Genomic DNA, 19,437 nt, shown 5'->3' with positions numbered 1-19,437 from the left:
GTGGACATTGGGCTGTGGACCATGAATATTTAGTTCAGAACAGGGGGATCTATTTTTTTTCCTGCCTGTGTTTACATTGTGTCACGCAGTAATATTGGGTGTTTTTCTTTAAACTTGAACTCAGAAAATGCCTGAGTCATTAATTTCTTGGGCTGCAAACACACTTCAAAATGTAGCAACTCATTTGGTAAAAATTATCCAGCCAATCAGATCTATTGGGAAATATATAATACATACACAGGGAGCATGGGAAGGGCAGGGCTGATATTTTGAAAGCATGAGAGGATTCCGAAAATCAACTACAGTAAGCTCAGTGCACTTTTGTGGGTCTAAGGCTGTCCCCAGACACCAGTGACCCAAAGCCTGTCCTGTTTTCAGGGAACAGCTAGTCACTTTGATACTATGTTCGTGTTTGTATGTTGGTAGATACTCACAAAGAGACAGCACAGTCACAACTTCAATTGTTTTTACACAAATATACAGAGAAGATGTGTCTTCCTTATTTTGTCTATACTTAATTCTGTTTCCTCACAAACTTCAGTCCCCTGGGTAGAAGGAAGAAAACAAACATTTAGTCCTTGCAGTGGACTGAATTGTGTCCCCCTTCCCCCTCAAATTCATGTGTTGAAGCCCTAACCCTCAATGGCTGCAGATAGGGTCTGAGTGGAGGTGATAAAGATTAAATGAGGTCATAAGGTAGACCCCTAATCCAATGGGACTGGTGACCTCCTAAGACAGAGAGACACCAGAGCTCTGGCTGTATGCCATGTGAGCACCCAGGGAGAAGGTGGGCATCTGCAAGCCAGGGAGAGAGCTCTCATCAGGAAACAAACAGGCCAGCACCCTGATCTTGGACTTCCCAGCCTCTGGCACTGTGAGAAATTAAATTCTGTGATTTAAGCCACCCTATCTGTGGTATTTTGTTACGGTAGCCTGAGCAGACTAATGCAATCTTGTAAGCTTAAATGACTTAAGTCATTAATTTAGGATATACTCAGTTTCACTGAGAAAAAAAAAATGATTCAAATTTTTGTTTTCTCTGTCCCCTTCTCCAGCTTCTTTCCAACAAACACTTGGGTAAATGTGAACGTGTGTGGCACTGCAGCCCCATGGTGGATGGAAAGAATTTGGGTCCCTGGGGATAGTGTCCTCCAGCATCTTGTGGCTCTGGAACAACGTCCTCTGTCCACCTGGCAAGGGCTGGCCCTGCTCGCAGTCACCGCTGATGTCTGTGGCCGGCATAACAGTATCTGGCCACTCTGGCCCTCCCTTGCCAGCGCAGCCTCACCTCAGCTCTCAGGGGTGTTTGAGATCCCCCCCCCGCCCCATTCTGCTCCATCTTCACGGTGGTGAACTCTATCACAGACCCAGAGCTCTCGGCTCCACTGCCCGTTAACTTCCACTATGGGCTGCAGGACTTTCTGCATCCCACCCCTGCCACACTCAACCCAAGAATGGGCAGGAAAGGCAACCGTCAGGGCATGCTTTTTTTCTGTTAGACTATACTGTTCCACCTAGTTTACTTTGATGTGATTTGCTCCTGGTTGACAGACTCATTCTTAAATGCCATAGGGTGAACGAGGACAAGAGATCCCCTCTGTTCTCAGTTTTTCCTCACTTCTGAGGACCCTATCTTGTCATTTCCTTATCTTGTCTTATTGCATCTTATCTCATCTCATCTCTTCTCATCTCATCTTTCTCTAACTTTCTTCAATCTCCCAGGAATAGAAAAAAAAGTAGTCTTGTGCTCTCACTCCAAGTCCTATCTCCTTTTTATCAGTGAGAAGCAAGTTTTATGGCCTAGAAGTGAGGGGGGATATTTTCTCTACCTTCTGGGCTGGAAAGATTTTATAAGCTGAGTCTTGGACCTTGATATGCTAAAGAAGGTTATAAAGGAATTTAGCAAATCTGTTCTCTGTTTCTGTTTCTCCTCTCCATGTCTATTGTCCTGAGGACATAAACTTTAGAGATATAAAGCTGCAAATGGACAAAAATTTACAGGAAGAATGAAAATGAATGGCTTTATATTCACAAAGATATTATCCCTGCTTATGAATGGGATTGTCCATTTTACCATGCATGTATGCTTGGATTCTGTGTACTTATGCATGGTTTCATCGTACATGAACCTTACTCCTTGAGACAGGTGTCAGAGGTGTAGACAAACACCACTAGTGTTCACCATGAACACGTGGTGAGCAGGAGTTTAGGGTTTGAGGATATTTCCAATCCTCTAAGATTGGATCTTCTTCCACCACCTCACCCAAATTTCATTGGTTTTTATGTGCTAGCCTTCTTTTGTAAAGTGTGCACCTAAGGGAGACTCACCCAGCTCTGATGTTGTGTGAATGACTGGTTCTTTGCACTTTTGAAAGCATAATTTAATTAGCTAGTCAAAGTATCTTTCAGTTAGAGCTCTATTTTGTCTTTCCAGGATACTGTATATTTCAGTCTTCTGAGTCAGTGAGCATCCTGGTGGCCATCTTTTAAACTAGTCTTCCTGTCATATTGCATTTTGTTTCTTATCTGCATCCTAGAGGGGAGAGCTACTTTTGATGAAGTTCCTGTCTGAGTGCTATGTTTGCCTTCGCTACTCAATTACCACATTCCCTGGCAAGTTCAATTAAGGACCCTGAGAAGATTTCTTAAGTCCACAGCCATTTAAACATGCAAAATTACAGATGTTTAAATGACCATCATTTTGATGATTTAGAACTTGGAATAACAAGGAATATTTCTTATCTTATTGCCTTCCATTAGCTTGTTTAAAGTTATCATTAAAACTTTTTCTAGGGGCTTCCCTGGTGGCGCAGTGGTTGAGAATCTGCCTGCCAATGCAGGGGACATGGGTTCGAGCCCTGGTCTGGGAAGATCCCACATGCCGCGGAGCAATTAAGCCCGTGAGCCACAACGACTGAGCCTGCGCGTCTGGAGCCTGTGCTCCGCAACAAGAGAGGCTGGGATAGTGAGAGGCCCGCGCACCGCGATGAAGAGTGGCCCCCACTTGCCACAGCTAGAGAAAGCCCTCGCACAGAAACGAAGACCCAACACAGCCAAAAATAAATAAATAAAGGAGTTCCTTAAAAAAAAAAAAACTTTTTCTAGGCTTGGGATAAACTGGGAAACTAAGACATAAAACTTATTTTAAAATGCATATCCTTTAATATGTAATTAAAATAGTTTTCATTTATTCACATGTTTGTGGATAAGTTTTCTCTTGAAGATCAACTTTCCATCAATGATCAAAGTGATGTAAAGCAATGACATATAAATGTGTACTTTTAGACAGTAATTTGGGGTTCCATCATATAACAATGACAGGAAATCCTATATAAAGATATAAATGGAAAATGATACCTGATTGATGGATTTGGGGGATAGGCTGATTGGCACTGTAAGGAAAAGACTATTTTGTTCCTTGATGGGAGATTAGTACTGAAATAGATGTGTGAGTCAAACCTCAGCACAGTAATGATTTCCTGACAGGTACTCTCTCCAAACCCTAAGTACATTAAGTTTAAATCCAAAAAGCCATTACGCTTTAAATATTTTTCTCATTTTTTCTATAAATTGGAAGAAAAAAGAATTTGCACTTTAAGTAGAGACTACAGTACTTGGTTGGTATATAACAAATTGCTTAACATGGACCAAGACAGAAGTTAAATAATAAGGATGAGCTCGTTGATTGGCTCGTGGTGTAAAGCTGTATGATTGACTCAAGAAAACAATGCATCGGGGCTGGGCATTAGCTTCTGAGTGGTTGAGATTGAGTGCTACCGCAATTTGGAAGAATTCTCAGCACAAACAAAAAGAGATGTGCATCTGTCCCTTCAGTGACTTCGGGAAACCAGAACCATTTTTGATACATTACATTTTTTCCCAGCTTTCAATATTTTATATTTTATAAGTCTTGGGGAAAACACTTTCTTGACTCCAATAGCTGTCAAGCTGTTGGGGTAGAATACAGTGAACTGATTTCAAGTGTATAGTTAGTTACAGCCGTAAGATCCATGTGAACAATGTCAACCATGGCTTAGCTATTGTTTAGCTGGCATCCAACTATGTCTGAGCCTCTTCTAAGGAAAAGACAAGAGACATTATTAATTGAGTATCTAATAAAAGTAGAACAATGTTCTGGGCACTTTCCTATTTGACTTAATCTTCACAACTTCCCTGGGAAGTTTGATGCCTATTTAAAGATGTGAGAGGTGAAGTTTATGAAAGTTAAATATACTATCCTTAGTCCCACAGCTGAAAATTGGAAGGCCTGTCCCTTGAGTTCTGGTCTGACAAATTTTACTTTAGTATTACTCTACCATGCTTCCTTTCTGAGTGACTTTTCCAGAAAGTTCTATACATCCACTTCTTACCAATGGGTTTTGTCAGCACTGATCAGACTCACTGTCTAACCCACTGTATTAGTTTGCTAGAGCTGCCATAACAAAATACCACAGACTGGATGGCTTAAACAACAGGAGGCTAAAAGTCCAAAATCATGGTGTTGGCAGATTTGATTTCTTCTGAGGCCTCCTTCCTTGGCTTGCAGATGGGCACCTCCTTACTGTGTCCACACATGGTCTTTTCTCTGTGCATACACAACCGTGGTGTGTCTTTCTGTATTCAAGTTTTCTCTTCTTCTAGGGACAGCAGTCACATTGGATCAGGGCCTACTTTAATGGCCTCATGTTAACTTAATCACCTCTTCATAGGTCCTATCTCTAAGTGTAGTCACATTCTGAGGGGCTAGGAGTTAGGGCTTCAATATATGAGTTGGGAGAGGGGGACACAATTCAGCCCATCATACCCACTTAGATAATAATCAAAAGCATTAGACCATTTTCTCCTGGGCTTTGCATGGTCCTACCCATAGACCCAGCAAAGGACTCCAAATGCTGCCATGAAGGATAAATGCAATGCTTACAGTGCCAGTTCTTATTTTGGGTTTTACTTGTAACATATAGCTCAGACCTGTGAATCAAGCAGTCCTTACCCTTGTGGTGGGTTTTGTCCCTACTATATATAATTTGCATCTATACAAGTAGATTTAAATTTGTGTAGACAAAATATTAAAATGGGGGCTTCTTATTCCTGACTCAAGATGCAGCTACTGACTTTTGTATAGACATAAGCATAGATCATTCATAGGATGAGAAGAGATCCAGAGTTCTAGTGACAGCACGATAAAGGAGATTACTGAGGTCCTTACTGAATCCAAGAAGGGAGATAAAATGGCAAGGACTTGGCAGGCTATCCTAGAAGCTTCGAGTAGTGACTACCAGGAGGGTAGTGGGCAAGACAGGAAGAGACAATTGGGAGTGGTCTAGGGACATGTAGTTGCAGTCTAGAATCAGCCATGGAGAAGAATCAGGGTTCCTGGTACTAAAGGGACAGGTCATAACTAAAATAGAAGAATAATAAAGAGGACAACAATTACACTAGCTAATGATTATTGCATTCCTATTGTGTGCCATTCCTACTATGTGCCAGGCATGTAAGGCTGTATGTACATGTTGTTGAGGACTTTATGAGGACTTACATATTCTCTATGACCTTTCTTCCATGCTACGTGGGTCTCATGACCAAAGATTTTCCTTCCTGCTCCCATTTCAAGGTCCTCTCTACCCTCTCTCATCTGAGTAGCTACTGAACTTTCTCATTCTCCGTCCTCCAAGTTCAAATTATCTGGTTTCCTGGAGTAACATCTAAGGATCTTCATCTAGCTGGTGGGTCTGGGATTTCTTCCATCTTGGTTTCTACTTTGTCACGGCTGTGAGGAAGAAAATCAGCATTCATGTACCGTGAGAGAGGAAATGGGAGAGGAGGGTAAATATACAGTATATTTTTTTAAAAAGATGGAAACTTCAACATATAACCCAACAATAGTTCCTTATTGTCTGTCTTTTCCAACTAGAATGAAAGTTCTATGAAAAGAGACACCTCTCCCAGGCTCACAACATCAGCATAGGCAACTAATACATATGTGTCAAGTGAATAAATGAGGTATATAAAATTTTGAGTAGGTGAAGGAATGAAGATGAGAATTCTCTCTGGTGCTCATTTGCTGCAGCCTTGCTTAACTTCCTAGGCTACTTTAATGTATATTTTTGCTCAAAATTATGGGCACAGAATCCTATAAGAACTCTTTGGTTTATATAATATTATCCCACAACACAACCTCCTACACTTTTCCAAAGATTTGGAAGTGTAAAAGTAAGCCCTGTGAAATATCAGTCTTCCTATAATTAAAAGTCTATTTCTTCAGACATGTCCTCACACAGAGGCAGAGACCAAATAATGGCCTTTGTATTGAATTAAGGCAAGTTTTTGGAAAATAAATTCTATAGAATTTCTAGTTTTATTTTTCAAGAATGCTTAAGATCAGCAGCAGATGGTAAGCTCTTTGGACTAGATCTTGTTCATTTTGCTTGTAAAATGAGAGCACAGATTCTGAATCTAGACAACTGAGTTGGAATTCTAGCTTCCCATTCTTGCTACCTTACTGTGTCTTGGCAAGTTGTTTAATCTCTCCCATTGGGTTTCATCATCTATAAAATAGGAATCATAATAATGCCTGTCCCATAGTGTGTTGTGAGAATTAAATGAGCTACATATATAGAGCAGTTAGAACAGGTTTTCACATACTGAAGAGAAATGCAAGTGTCAGTTACTCTTACTGTGATAGAATGCGGAGTCCTTTGCTAAACATTCAATGATAATGTGCTTCTTAAAGGGTCCCGTGAACTAAATGACATATAATGTAGGAGACAGAGGACAAAGGATCTTAATAAAGGTACATCCAGTGCTAGGCTAAGTATTTTATATACATTACCTCATTTAATCTTCACATCATTCCCCTTTACAAAACAAGAGCAAAACCAAAACCAAAACAAACAAGAAAAAACAATCTTAAGTTAAACATATGTAAGTTCTCATTCCTAATAAATGAAAGCCAGATTTCAATCTGGCTTTGTCAGATTCTGAAGCCTATTTTGTTTTAATGGTTTAAGTGCAGAACTACTCAGAGAAAGTTGAAGTTTAGAAAATGTTCAGCTACAGGCCTCTGTGCTAAAAATGTTAAAGTGGCTGCAGAGTACCTAATTTTGTTTCCCAAAATAAGTAGATTATCTCTCTGGAGAAAAAAGTAATTTCCCTTGTAGGATATTGTAAAATCTTATCAACTTGCACTGAGGCAGATAGAGGCCTAAAATATAGGTTTAGAAATACAATTTTAGTTTTAAAAGAATTTTTTATAAATAGAATGAGTACTGGTTTAGGGTCTGGGATCATATCAATTGTGATTTAAATTCATACAGCTTATTGTTCTTATTTGTGCCTATAGCTTTTTGTTGTTGTTGTTGTTTTTAAAGGAACTCTAAGTCTTTAGTGGACACACGCTAGAAAACAAGATCCCCATCATGTCATCCTTGAGCTCCTGTGTGTTTTTCTTGGTCTTGACGTGTCCTCTTCCCCATCTCATTTTACTCCTGTGGGAGTCTTGGACATATGACGTGTTTTAATGTGTGTGTGTGTGTATATGCGTTATTTTCTCCCACCTTGTGCCTCAATCTCTATTAAATAATATCACTACCTTTTACTTTTTCTTTCTCCTTATTTTCACTTTATTTCTCATTGATTTCTCTTCTCTTCTTCCCCTGCAATATAGACCTGGAGTCTGTTTTATTTCTCTCTGATAAAATTATGTATTCTCCATTCCTACTTTAACCTATGAAAAGAATAGTTGATATTTCTCTGTATTTAAAACGCTGACCCAAAACAACAAGGTCCTACTGTGTAGCACAGGGAACTATATTCAATACTTTGTAATAAACTCTAATGGAAAAGAATATGAAAAAGAACATATATACATGTATAACTGAATCAATTTGCTATACACCAGAAACTAACACAACACTGTAAATTAACTGTTCTTCAATTTAAAAAAGGCTGACCCATGTGGTCTTATGTTAATTTTTTTCTTGACAGCACAAAAGGGTTTCCGTCTCAATTTAAATAGTTATTGAATAAATTAGGCAATCCATATAATGTAGCAGCACTGAGACAATGACTGAAACGACCTATCTACCTAAATAAAAATTAAGAGATTTGAAGATGGAAAACTGTTTAAGAGAATACAGGCTATTTTAATATTCCAGAGTAAATATTGGAATTCATCCCTGGGGAGATCCTTCATTGGTAAGCCCTTTTAGTCGTGAAGACATGAAGAAGTACCTACTCAACATTCTTGGGAATTAACCTGAAAGTAGATGCTGGTATTCAGAATTCTGTTTAGTAATGAAGTTAATAGTAAAAATGAGACCAAATAGAATCAGAAATTTCCCTGAGCCTGAAATGCATTGTGTGTCCTTGGAAGATGTGAATGATTGCTATGCAAGTATTTTCTCCCAGGAGCTGAGGTCCTACTCTAGCAGAAGAGACAGATAATTCTTCTCTTCTCTTCTCTTCAACTTATGCCATAGGAAGCACTGGGGAAAGGAATGGGACTGAGCTGACAAAGCACCACCAACACTGGATTGTTGGTGTCCCTTCTAATTTAAGGTTGAATGAGTCACAACTTGGGAAATATGCTATGGGCCATGACACTTTGTTCCTTACCCATGGGTTTGGAATATTTTCCCTTGAAGGGAATGGATATTCCCAGTGTCAGTCACCCTAGGACAGGAAATAAGCTGAGCCTTAGGAACAAAAGACTGTCTGCTTATCTCTGCATCGGAGGCCATTGGGCCTATTCTGCCATATGTAGGTGTAGAAATGCCTGGACCCTTCTGTTGGGGAGAATCTAGCTGACAGCCCTACCACACAGAGGCCTGCCAGGAAACGCAAAGGGAGGCTGGTGGTCTCTTAGAATAAAGGCTTCTTGCAGCAAGTCTAAGCAGTGTTTCTCTGGTCCCTAAGCTTTCAGTAAACTCTTATTAACAGTATGGTTTAGTCTCAGTTGTATGTGGGATGCAGGGGAATTGAAATTATCAGTCGTGATCAGGGGAAGACAGATGGGCCTAGAAGTGAGTTGATAACACAGGGGTCAACTGCCCCAGAAGAGGTGGCTTGGCAGCAAGTGGACAAGCCAGAGAAGAGGAAAAATGAAGGACTTTTAGGGCACTGCCCTTGGAAACTTCTGGAAATCAGTGGTTGAGATGACCATTTAAGGAGGCTAATTTCTGCCAGGAAGACAATGAGGGTTCTCGCCAAAATACTTTGCATATAAAAAGGAAGTCTAACCTCACTTGGTAGTCACAGGCTAGGAAGCCAGCAATATACAGGATTTATTTGAAACATTTAAAAACAGTGATTTAAAATGCATGCTAAACTGACTGTAAGCTCAGATAAACATAGTAACAGAAAGAGCAAATCTCAGCTCACTCTTTCAATAAAATGAGTTGTGTTAATATATAATTTAATAAGAAGCAAAATTAATATATAATTTAATAAGAAGCAATTTAATTTATTTCTGTTTGAAGTTCTCACTCTTTTTTGACAAATTATTATTTTAATCTTGTAATCATTTGATGTGATTGATCAGCCAGTCAGCAGAGCATATATTTTCCACCTAACTTAAATGTTTTGGCAAAATGATTATTTCTTTTACACATTTGATACGAGTCTATTTTACATTTTTTATGAATAAATTGATGAGAATCATGTTATCTTGCCTCAGTGCCAGCCTTCTGCCCCTGAAAGTCTTATGTTTGTGCTGAAATATTTGACAAAGTCTTTCTAAAGTTATTATAAGAAGAGGAAAAAACCTTGAAAACCTAAACACTAAGTGAAATCCGTGCAATTAAGCAAAAAATGTAATAACAAAGCACGGAAAGAGGACCTGTTTTCCAGTTCCTGGCTCTGCTGCGAGGTGTGGACATTAATCACTTAGTTGATTCCTCTGAGCCTCAGTTTCCCCATCTGTAACCCTACAGGATCATTTAGAAAGTGTAGTAATAAAATGTATATGGGAAATACTATAAAGGATTAGAATAGCTATTACTACTTATGCAGGTTTTTGCTTACCTGTTAGTTTACCTATATATTTATAGTATATGTACTCAGTGTGTACAAAACCTAAGAATTCACCCTATACTATTAGAAGTGGGTAGAAATGGGGTGATTCTAGAAGGTTAGGCAAATGGATGGCTTGATGTAGATACAGAGATAGATATAGCTTTTTACCTTTTACATAATTTCTCATTACATTTTTATATACCTTAAGGGATAAATCTTAGTTGTCCTATTTTGAGGTGAGGTTCAAAGTTAAATAAAATCTTCAAAATAACGCAACTAGTCAGTGACAGAGATGAGATTGAAATCCAGGCCTCCTCTACTGCAGAATCCTGGGTTCCTTCTCCCTTACCTCACTGCCTTCTCCTTGTCAGTTCTTAGAACCCACCCGGCCATACACTGGTACCCACTTTGCCTTAAACTTGCCATATTTCTCAGAGATCAGGGATTGGTCCTAGCATCTAATGTAAGAAAGCAAAATAAGTGAGAAACTTGGTCACTGCTGTTCTACACTGACCATAGGTTATTTGGTAAATATTTCTTGACCAGTTTCAAACAGGATATTCTGAAGACAGTAATGGAGTCAAGTGTGGATTTGACTAGTGTTATTGCACTAGTTTGTGGGTCAACACTACAAACTTGGATTAGATTTTAAAAATTTATCTAGAACCTCAATCAAACTGAGGCCTAGGAATTTCTATGAGTCTGATCTGAAATAGCTCTTACATTGGTAAACATTCAAATAGACAATGATGTTCATCCATTAGCCATATATATATATACAAAAACACAGTTTTATGTAAAAAGATGAATCTTTTTAAAGAGGCACACTGAATTGAATTTTAAATCATCAAACCCAAGCTCTCAAATTCAGGATAAAAATCTTTCTAAATGAAGATTTCATTAACTGTTCTGACTTTCAAACATATGTATATATACACACACACATATATATTTATATATATTCACACACATACATACGTTTTTTTATTGTTGAAAAGCTCGTTTTATTGCCATTTGGTTCATATTTCAAAATTATCTTCATGCCATAAAAAATTACATCACCTTTTATATACAGTTTATCTCAACAAGATTCAGAGAATAAAATAAGCAATGAGAAGCAATGGGAATAATTATAGAAAATGCATTTAGGCACGTGGTTAAATTAAAGGGTTCAATCACAGGACCATTTGTGAAGGAAGGAAATTAAGAGATATTAAGTAAAAAGATATTTTGGTACTGAGTTTTACAGAGAAGTCAGGAAAGAGGAATACAGGATTTTACAATCACGTAAATACAGGAATACAGATTGTAGACGTTTAAACAAGAATTAAGGTGGGATTCTGCAGAGAAGCTAGGTATATCAGATTGTAAATAACACATCAGGCTCATTAGGCCAAGAGCAGAGCGTGGGCAGGGTGGGGCAGGCACCATCAAACGGTCCTTATGGTATGTATGGTACGGTATGGTATATCTGGTATGGTATGTATGGTAATGATATTTAAAGCCAGATAAGATCAAATGGGAGCTCATATAGAAGGAGAAGAGAAGAGATTCCAGATCTGAAAGTGGGGTATTTGGGACTGGATGAGAAGAGTTCAGCAAAGGAGAAGGGAGACGGGGAGGAGATCAAACGTAGAGGAAAACAGATGAGAGCAGAAATCACATCAAACACTACTGGGAGACTGAGTAAAATGAGAACCAAAATCAGACCATAGCTTTGGCAATGTGCTCGTGGTTAGTGACCCAGAGGGGAAGGGAAGAGAAAAGAGAAGGGGAGGAAACTCCTGGTAGAGAAAACAGGGAAAAGTCAAATCTTCCCTGCCATTTAGCTGTAAAGGGGGATGGAGAAATGAAGCGGATATGAGGTTAGAGGGGATTTTTTTTTTAATATAGAAGCGTTTATAACACATTTATTTTGCTGATGGTAAAGGTCCATTAAAGAAGAAAATTTTACTGACCTAGAAGTAGCCAATACACACCTCTCCGAGGGCACCAGCACCAAACTTGACAAGTATATAGGCACTAGATGTATCAGGGTGACTGCTTTAACAATCTGTATATCACTGAATTCCATTGGGAGAGGTATATTCTAAACATTTAGAAACATACCAGGGACAGGCAATAGAATCATATGGGATAACTTTTATAGGGTTCTCTGAGTGACGTTCCCAGACCAGCAACATCAGCATCACCTGAGAATTTGTTAGAAATGCAAATTTTCAGGCCCCACCCCAGTCTTTATTGGATCAGAAGCCCTAGGGATGGGGCCCAGCAATCTGTGTTTTGACAAGCCCTCCAGGTGACTCTGAGGCACATTCAAGTTTGAGAAATACCAATCAATCTCTACCAATTTCAGATATATTGGTGTTTCAATAAAAAAATTTTGACTGAGCAGTTTTAAGCCCATTTTCTTTAAACTTATAAAAAGGGGAAAAATAGTATATACTTCTGTAGTAAATTTCTTTCTATAAAATAATTCTCATTTTTTTGTTGCTGTTGTTCTTTTAGCTTCCCTGATTCTAGTTCTGGGACAGAAAAAGTACAAGATGAGTTTAGAAAAGTTTGTGCCGGGAAGCAAGAAAGTCTAAGGTGGTTTTGTGAAAAGGACATGGCAGCTGGCTTGAAGGCAGCTGCTCTGGCTGAATTAGGGACAACTAAGCATCAGAAACAATGAAGACAATAATGGATTATATTACATTCAGGGGAAAGAATATATATATATATATATATATATATATATATACACACACACAGTAATACTATGGCCAGGAGGAGGCAAAAGAAAGAAAACTCTTCTTAACAGAAGAATATCAGTTAATAAATGTAGAAGAAAGGACAAAATTAAAATATTATAATTTTGCATCCAACAATAAAATACTAGATATAGGCAAGGATCATTGATGACTCCCAAAACAATTGGGTCAAAGTTATTGGGGAGAGGACATTCACAGGGTCTCAAATTATTGCCACACAGAATACACATTAATGACCAGCGGAAAACGTTATTCTGAGCTATTTCATTTACTTAATACCATACTGGGGGACGTTTATTTTGCTTCCATTTTTTTTTCATTCTAAACACTGCTGCAAAATATTTTGATACACATAACTGTGTATACAAACTAGCGTTCTAGAAAGGCAGCACAGCCCGTGAATAGAAGCAAGGAATCAGGAGCCAGTCGTAAATCAAGTCCTAGTCTGACACTTGTCTGCTGTGTGACTTTGCTAAGGTTTCATCTCTCTGCACCTTGGTCTCTCCATTCAGAAAATGAAAATAACAATAGTTCCTACACCCTAAGGTTGTTTTTGGAGTCAGATGAACTGATACAGGAAAAGGACTTAGAATAGTATCTTCACTGAGTCAGCCCTCGAGGCTTGTGAGCTATCACCACTAGTATCGTTGCTGTTGTTGTGTGGCTGGGTTAAGCAAGGCACATATTCAGGTTTAATTGATCCTAACAAATTGCCTGAGAGAGGGGCTGCAACAACATATGTTTCCACTTTGTCACAACCTCTCTAATGTTTGGTATTGTCAGATGTTTGTTGTTGTTATTGTTTAAAAAGATGGTTAAAAAATCTTCAATTGTTGTAATTTGAAATTTTCTGATTACTAGTGAAATTGCTTTTCTTTTAGATGTTTTTTTGCCATTTGCATTTTATCTTCTCTGACTCATCTATTCATATTTTCTGCTTATTTTTTTTTTTATTGGACTGTCTTTGTTGTTAATAGGAGCTCTTTGTATACTCTGAACTTCAAACTCTAGCCAGTTGTACATATTCCAGATGTGAAGAGAATCAACATCTTTACAATACCCAAGCTTCCCATCCATGAACATAGTGCATCTCCCATTACCAAGGTAGTCTCTCGTTTCCTTCAGTGAAGCTAGAATCAAATATCAAATATCAATTCTCTCTGTAAAAAGCTTCCTTCCCTTCTCACTTTTTTCTTTCTTTCTTTTTTTTTTTTTTTTGGTGTTTGTTTTAATTTTTTTTTGGTCTTAATAAGGGTAATTTTTAAGATCTTTGGTTTCTAATTTTGCTGCATTAAGGTCAGGGAAAGTATTCTGTATATTAACTTTTCAAATGTGTCAAGACTTCTTTTGTGATATCAATATTTGTAAATGTTCCATGTGCTTGAAAGTTATGTTTATTCACTGTCATTTAGTTTTAGATTCAATATGTATATTTATAATATGAAGTTTATGTTGTTCAGTGCTTCCATATGCCTAACTATTTTTGTCTACTTGACTTATGAGTGTCTGAGACATGTGTTAAAGTCTCCCATTCTGTGCATTATGTCAACTTTTTTCTGACGTTCTCCTTTGCTATCTTATTGGAGTTTTCCACTATTGCGTAGTTAAAACTTTATTTCTTAGAAATTCTTTACTTCTTTGAATGTTTTGAAATCTGCCATCCTAAAGTTTGAATCTACCTCATATTTTCTTCCTTCATTATTACAGATTTCATGATAGCTTGGCCACCCTCTTTTTCCCAAATTTCCATTAATTCAACTTAACCAGATAAGTTTATCTCTTTAGCACTCCATCCATATCAATAGTTATATATATTGTTATCTTCCAAGATGTGAATTTATTAACAATTTAAGTAGATATTTAATAAAATGCTCTGCTTTTCAGAGTTATACTTTCTTTAGGAAATCCATAAACTAGAAGGAGGAAAGCATGGTATTTGGTATATAAATGAGAGGGAAGGGAGAGAGATAAAATAAATAAATATAAATATAGGCACTCCCCAACTTAAGTATAAGGTATATTCCAAGATTTCGATTATAAATTGATCATGTGGAAGTTAGAGGATGCTTGTTCTCCCAAGCCATAAGTTATTTGCTCAGTTATTTTCAACTGTTAATTAAGAAACCCCTTTTCCTCTGTGTTATCACCTATCCCTTTGCACATATTTTCCTGGATATCATTCCTTCACTTCCCGTAAGTTGTTCAGAGCTCGTTAATGATGAATTCATTTTAAAGCTCTATTAGGTTTCAGAGGTCATATCCAAGCATATTTTTTCCCATTCAATTCTCTCTGCCCTTTGCTAGAAGTCTATTATTTTTATATGACCAAAGTCTAGGACATCACATCTGCCTCTTCAGTATTAACAAAGTAGATGGCTTTTTATTCCAATCCTTCTCTTTCTTTCAAAGGAGAGGCTGAAGCCTAGGGATGTAGAGAATATGACAAAGGGTAACTATACTCAACTGGAATCTGCAAAAAAAACATTGCCCATGCTACCTTCTCTTTCAGCTTTTTATAGACAAAGCCAAAGACGTTAGACATATATTTAAAGATCTTCTGACTTTGTTGATCAATTCCACATGAATTTGACATAACGAGTAGTCATTGTCGACTTTAGTGAGTCTGGGCAGTGTTTCTGTACACACAGGAAGCAAGCTTTGGAGGCAGCATCCTATGTATTAGGAGAGGTCTGCACACAGATTTCTCTGTAAGCGTTCAGTGGCATCCTTAGGCAGCCTGATTTATTTCTTCTTACAAGAGCTAAGGGGATAATCTAAATCCACAGGATTCTTTCCATTAACTGATTTCTATGAATCTCTTCTGATTCTATATAATATATGTAGGAATCCATATGATGACTGTATTATCAATAGTTTGCTAGGTCTGCCATAACACAGTACCACAGAAATTTGTCTTCTTACAGCTCTGGAGGGCTAAAAGTCCAAGTCAAGGTATCATCAGGTTTAGTTTCTTCTGAGGCCTCTCTTCTTGGCTTACAAATGGCCATCTTTTCACTGTGTCTTCACATAGCCTTTCCTCTGTGTGTGCACATCCCTGGGATCTCTTTGTGTGTCCAAATTTCCTCTTCTTATAAGAATATCAGTCAGTTGGATTAGAACCCACATTAACAGCCTGATTTTAACTTGAACACCTCTTTAAAGGCCATATCTCCAAATATGGTCACATTCTGAGGTACTGGAGGTTAGGGCTTTCACATATGAATTTGGGGGATGGGGGGACAGAATTCAGCCCATAACAGTGACTTTAAAAAGTGATAGCAGAATGGCCCACAAGGAGCCATGAGAAATAAAGGAGAGCTGAGGTCATACCACCATGTCCAGCAAATCTCATTAGGTTCTTTCAGTGTCTATGGGCAGGACCAACAGGATTCTCACTGAGCCTGAGGCTGCACATCCCCTTCCAGGCCTCTACTAATGCTCCAGCTCTTACACATGCCCTTCCTTGGCACTAACCTCCTTCCTCTTGTCCATCTCTGACTTTGCATTTGGAGTCTACAGTGGTACCCAGCTTCATCTTTGTAGCTACTGCTTCCCAGACACTTCTCCTCTGGCTTTGTATTTTCTCTCCTCAGCTTAGCTCCTTGGCAGCTCCAGCCCCAAGACTGCAGTCCCAGCCCTTCTTGCTCTGCTGCCTCGTGTTTCTCTGTTGGCCCACCATGACCTTGAATTTCTCCTTGCAATCTAGTTCCTTCCAGGAATATGCAATTTTGCATCTCCTCAAACATTGCATAGAATTGAACTCGTTGCTCAAGGCACATCACTTCTCTTCTCTTCCTCATTTGCAGAATGAAGGTATGACACCTGCCTGAGAGAGATGTGGGAATTAATGAGCTATTAATTATTGTACAAGAAGATGCTTTGGAAAGGTCCAAGTTTGTGCTGTAAAATTGAAAGTAATTAACTTTAATATAATTTTTTTTTAATTGTCTGTGTAAGGAGTCCTTGGGCAGTAAGCTCTTTTAGTTGGCCTTCTCAGTCAATAAAGCAGCTAAAGACAGCAAGAGATGGAACAAAGTCTATGGTGATTATGTGACTCTTGTCTTTGTTTTATTCATTAGACTTTTCAAGACAGAATTCTGTCCCTAAGACAATGAAACATCAATAACTATAATTTCTCTTTGTTTTTTATTGAAGTATAGATGATTTATAATATTATGTTAGTTTCAAGTATACAGCAAAGTGATTCAGCTATATATATATATATATATATATATATATATATTCCTTTTTTCTATTCTTTTCCACTATAGTTTATTATAAGACATTGAATATAGTTCCCTGGGCTATACAGGAAATCCTTGTTGTTTATTTTACATATGGTAGTGTGCATCTGTTAATCCAATACTCCCAATTTATCCCTCCCACCCTTCCCCTTTGGTAACCATAAGTTTGTTTTCTATGTCTATGAGTCTGTTTCTGTTTTGTAAATAAGTTTATTTGTACTATATTTTAGATTCCACATATAAGCGATATCATATAATATTTGTCTTCCTCTGACTTACTTCACTTACTATGATAATCTCTAGGTCCATCCATGTTGCCACATTATTTAATTCTTTTTTATGGCTGAGTAATATTCCATTGAAATATGTACCATATTTTCTTAATCCATTCATCTGTTGATGGGCACTTGGGTTTCTTCCATGTCTTGGCTATTGTAAATAGTGCTGCTATGAACACTGGGATGCATGTATCTTTTCAAATTAGAGTTTTCATCTTTCTGGATATATGCCCAGGAGTGGGATTGCTGGATCATATGGTAGCTCTATTTTTAGTTTTTTAAGGACCCTCCGTATTCTTTTCCATAGTGGCTGCACCAATTTACATTCCCACCAACAGTGTATTCTCCACACCCTCTCAGGCATTTATTATTTGTAGACTCTTTGATGATGGCCATTCTAACCAATGAGGTGATACCTCATTGTAGTTTTGATAAGCTTTTGCACAGCAAAGGAAACCATAAATAAAACAAAAAGACAAGCTATGGACTGGGAGAAAATATTTGCAAACGATGTGACCAACAAGGGCTTCATTTCCAAAATATACAAACAGCTCATGCAACTCAATATCAAAAAACAAAAAAAAAAAGGCAAAAAAATAACCCAATCAAAACATGGGCAGAAGACTTAAATAGACATTTCTCCAAAGAAGGCATACAGATGGTCAACAGGCACATGAAAAGATGCTCAATATCACTAATTATTACAGAATGCAAATCAGAGCCTCTGATTTTAAAAACTAAGCTGGTTTAAGAAAAAACATAAAGTCATGTTCATAGGTGATATTCTACCCTGAGCTCTTAATCTTTAAATATGACCAATGGACAGGATGTTCTTATGCCTCCTGAGTGGCTTTGACCTTGGGACATTTTGACCTTATTTTTCTCTACTGGAGATTTGATGCACCTGTACATATGTATAGCCTGGACACCAAGCTATAAAGGGTCTCAGAAAGCCATCACCAATGCAAACGGAAGAGTGATATCTCATAGAGTAAAAGAAGAAAACAACTTTTTTTCTCTTCTGCTCCCAATCCAATAGTTCTTTCATACCTGATCTGGAAACCTTTTGCCCTTAGGAAAATCCATAACTTTTTCTGGATACTGTTACATAATTCAAAGACTCTCTGTCCCTTATAGTCCAAAAAGCAGCATCAGGTCAGTAATTAAAGGTATCAACACAGTTTAATTACCAAAGCTCCAAACTTGCCTCAAAGGGAATGCCTTTCCCTCTGCCACCTTGATGCTGCTTCAGACTGAAAAGTCTTCAGCAGGGCGGGCCTGAGGCTGACTTTTCTAGCCTCTCCCCAGCATTGGCTTGTTTCCTTCTCCTCCTCCTAGCCCACAGCAGGCTTCCTTCGGCTCTTCTTAGATTTTTGGGGAAGGAAGTGGGGAATGTAGGAAAAAAATGGGAAGGAAAGGTCATATCCAACAACTGTACCCTGTGGGATTTGACAGATTCCCAGCGAGAGATGTTTTCACTGGAATGTGTTTTCAAGGGTTTTCCAAAAGTTCCCTCACAAAGGAAGATGTAGCTGTTCCTTCTTTAATCAGGCGGAAGGTCTCTCTTCTAGCTGCCCCTCCACCCATTCCAAACCGTAGTTTTTGCTTCTAATAGTATATCTTCCATCTTTCTCCACCTGCCCCTCTGAGGGAGGATAAGGAAGGGGAGGAAAGGTGATCTCTTGTCCAGTTTGTTCAACCCATTTATACCTTTGAATAGGGTGGGAGCTAAAGATGGATGATCTAATTTCAAAATATCCTCTCATGTCTTAGGCAGCACCTACCGTACTTTGAGATGTAAGTTCTTGGCACCTATTGCTTTATTCCATTTGTTAAAATGGGACTATTTCTGCCTCAGCTTAAACGAAGAATGAGTCTCATTTTAACACAAATGGCATGTGGATATAGCAAAAACCATGGACATGGGAACAAATGACTGAAGATTGAGAAACATTTAATCAGTTTAATGAGAAAGAGGAAACTTTTTAGGAAGGATTTGAGAATACTGAGAATTTGTCCCCAGAGCATTCAGTGGAAATGTTTCTGGGAAGGTTAAGAATGAGATGCAGAAGGGCAAAGCAGTGAGGGGCTGTGAGGCAAAGAGGAGATGGGTGGCCTGAGTGGCCTGCTGTGTAGATTGTCCTTTGATAG

Source organism: Balaenoptera musculus, chromosome 9, assembly GCF_009873245.2.
Source record: "Balaenoptera musculus isolate JJ_BM4_2016_0621 chromosome 9, mBalMus1.pri.v3, whole genome shotgun sequence".
NCBI lineage: Eukaryota > Metazoa > Chordata > Mammalia > Artiodactyla > Balaenopteridae > Balaenoptera > Balaenoptera musculus.
This window is presented reverse-complemented; position numbering follows the sequence as displayed.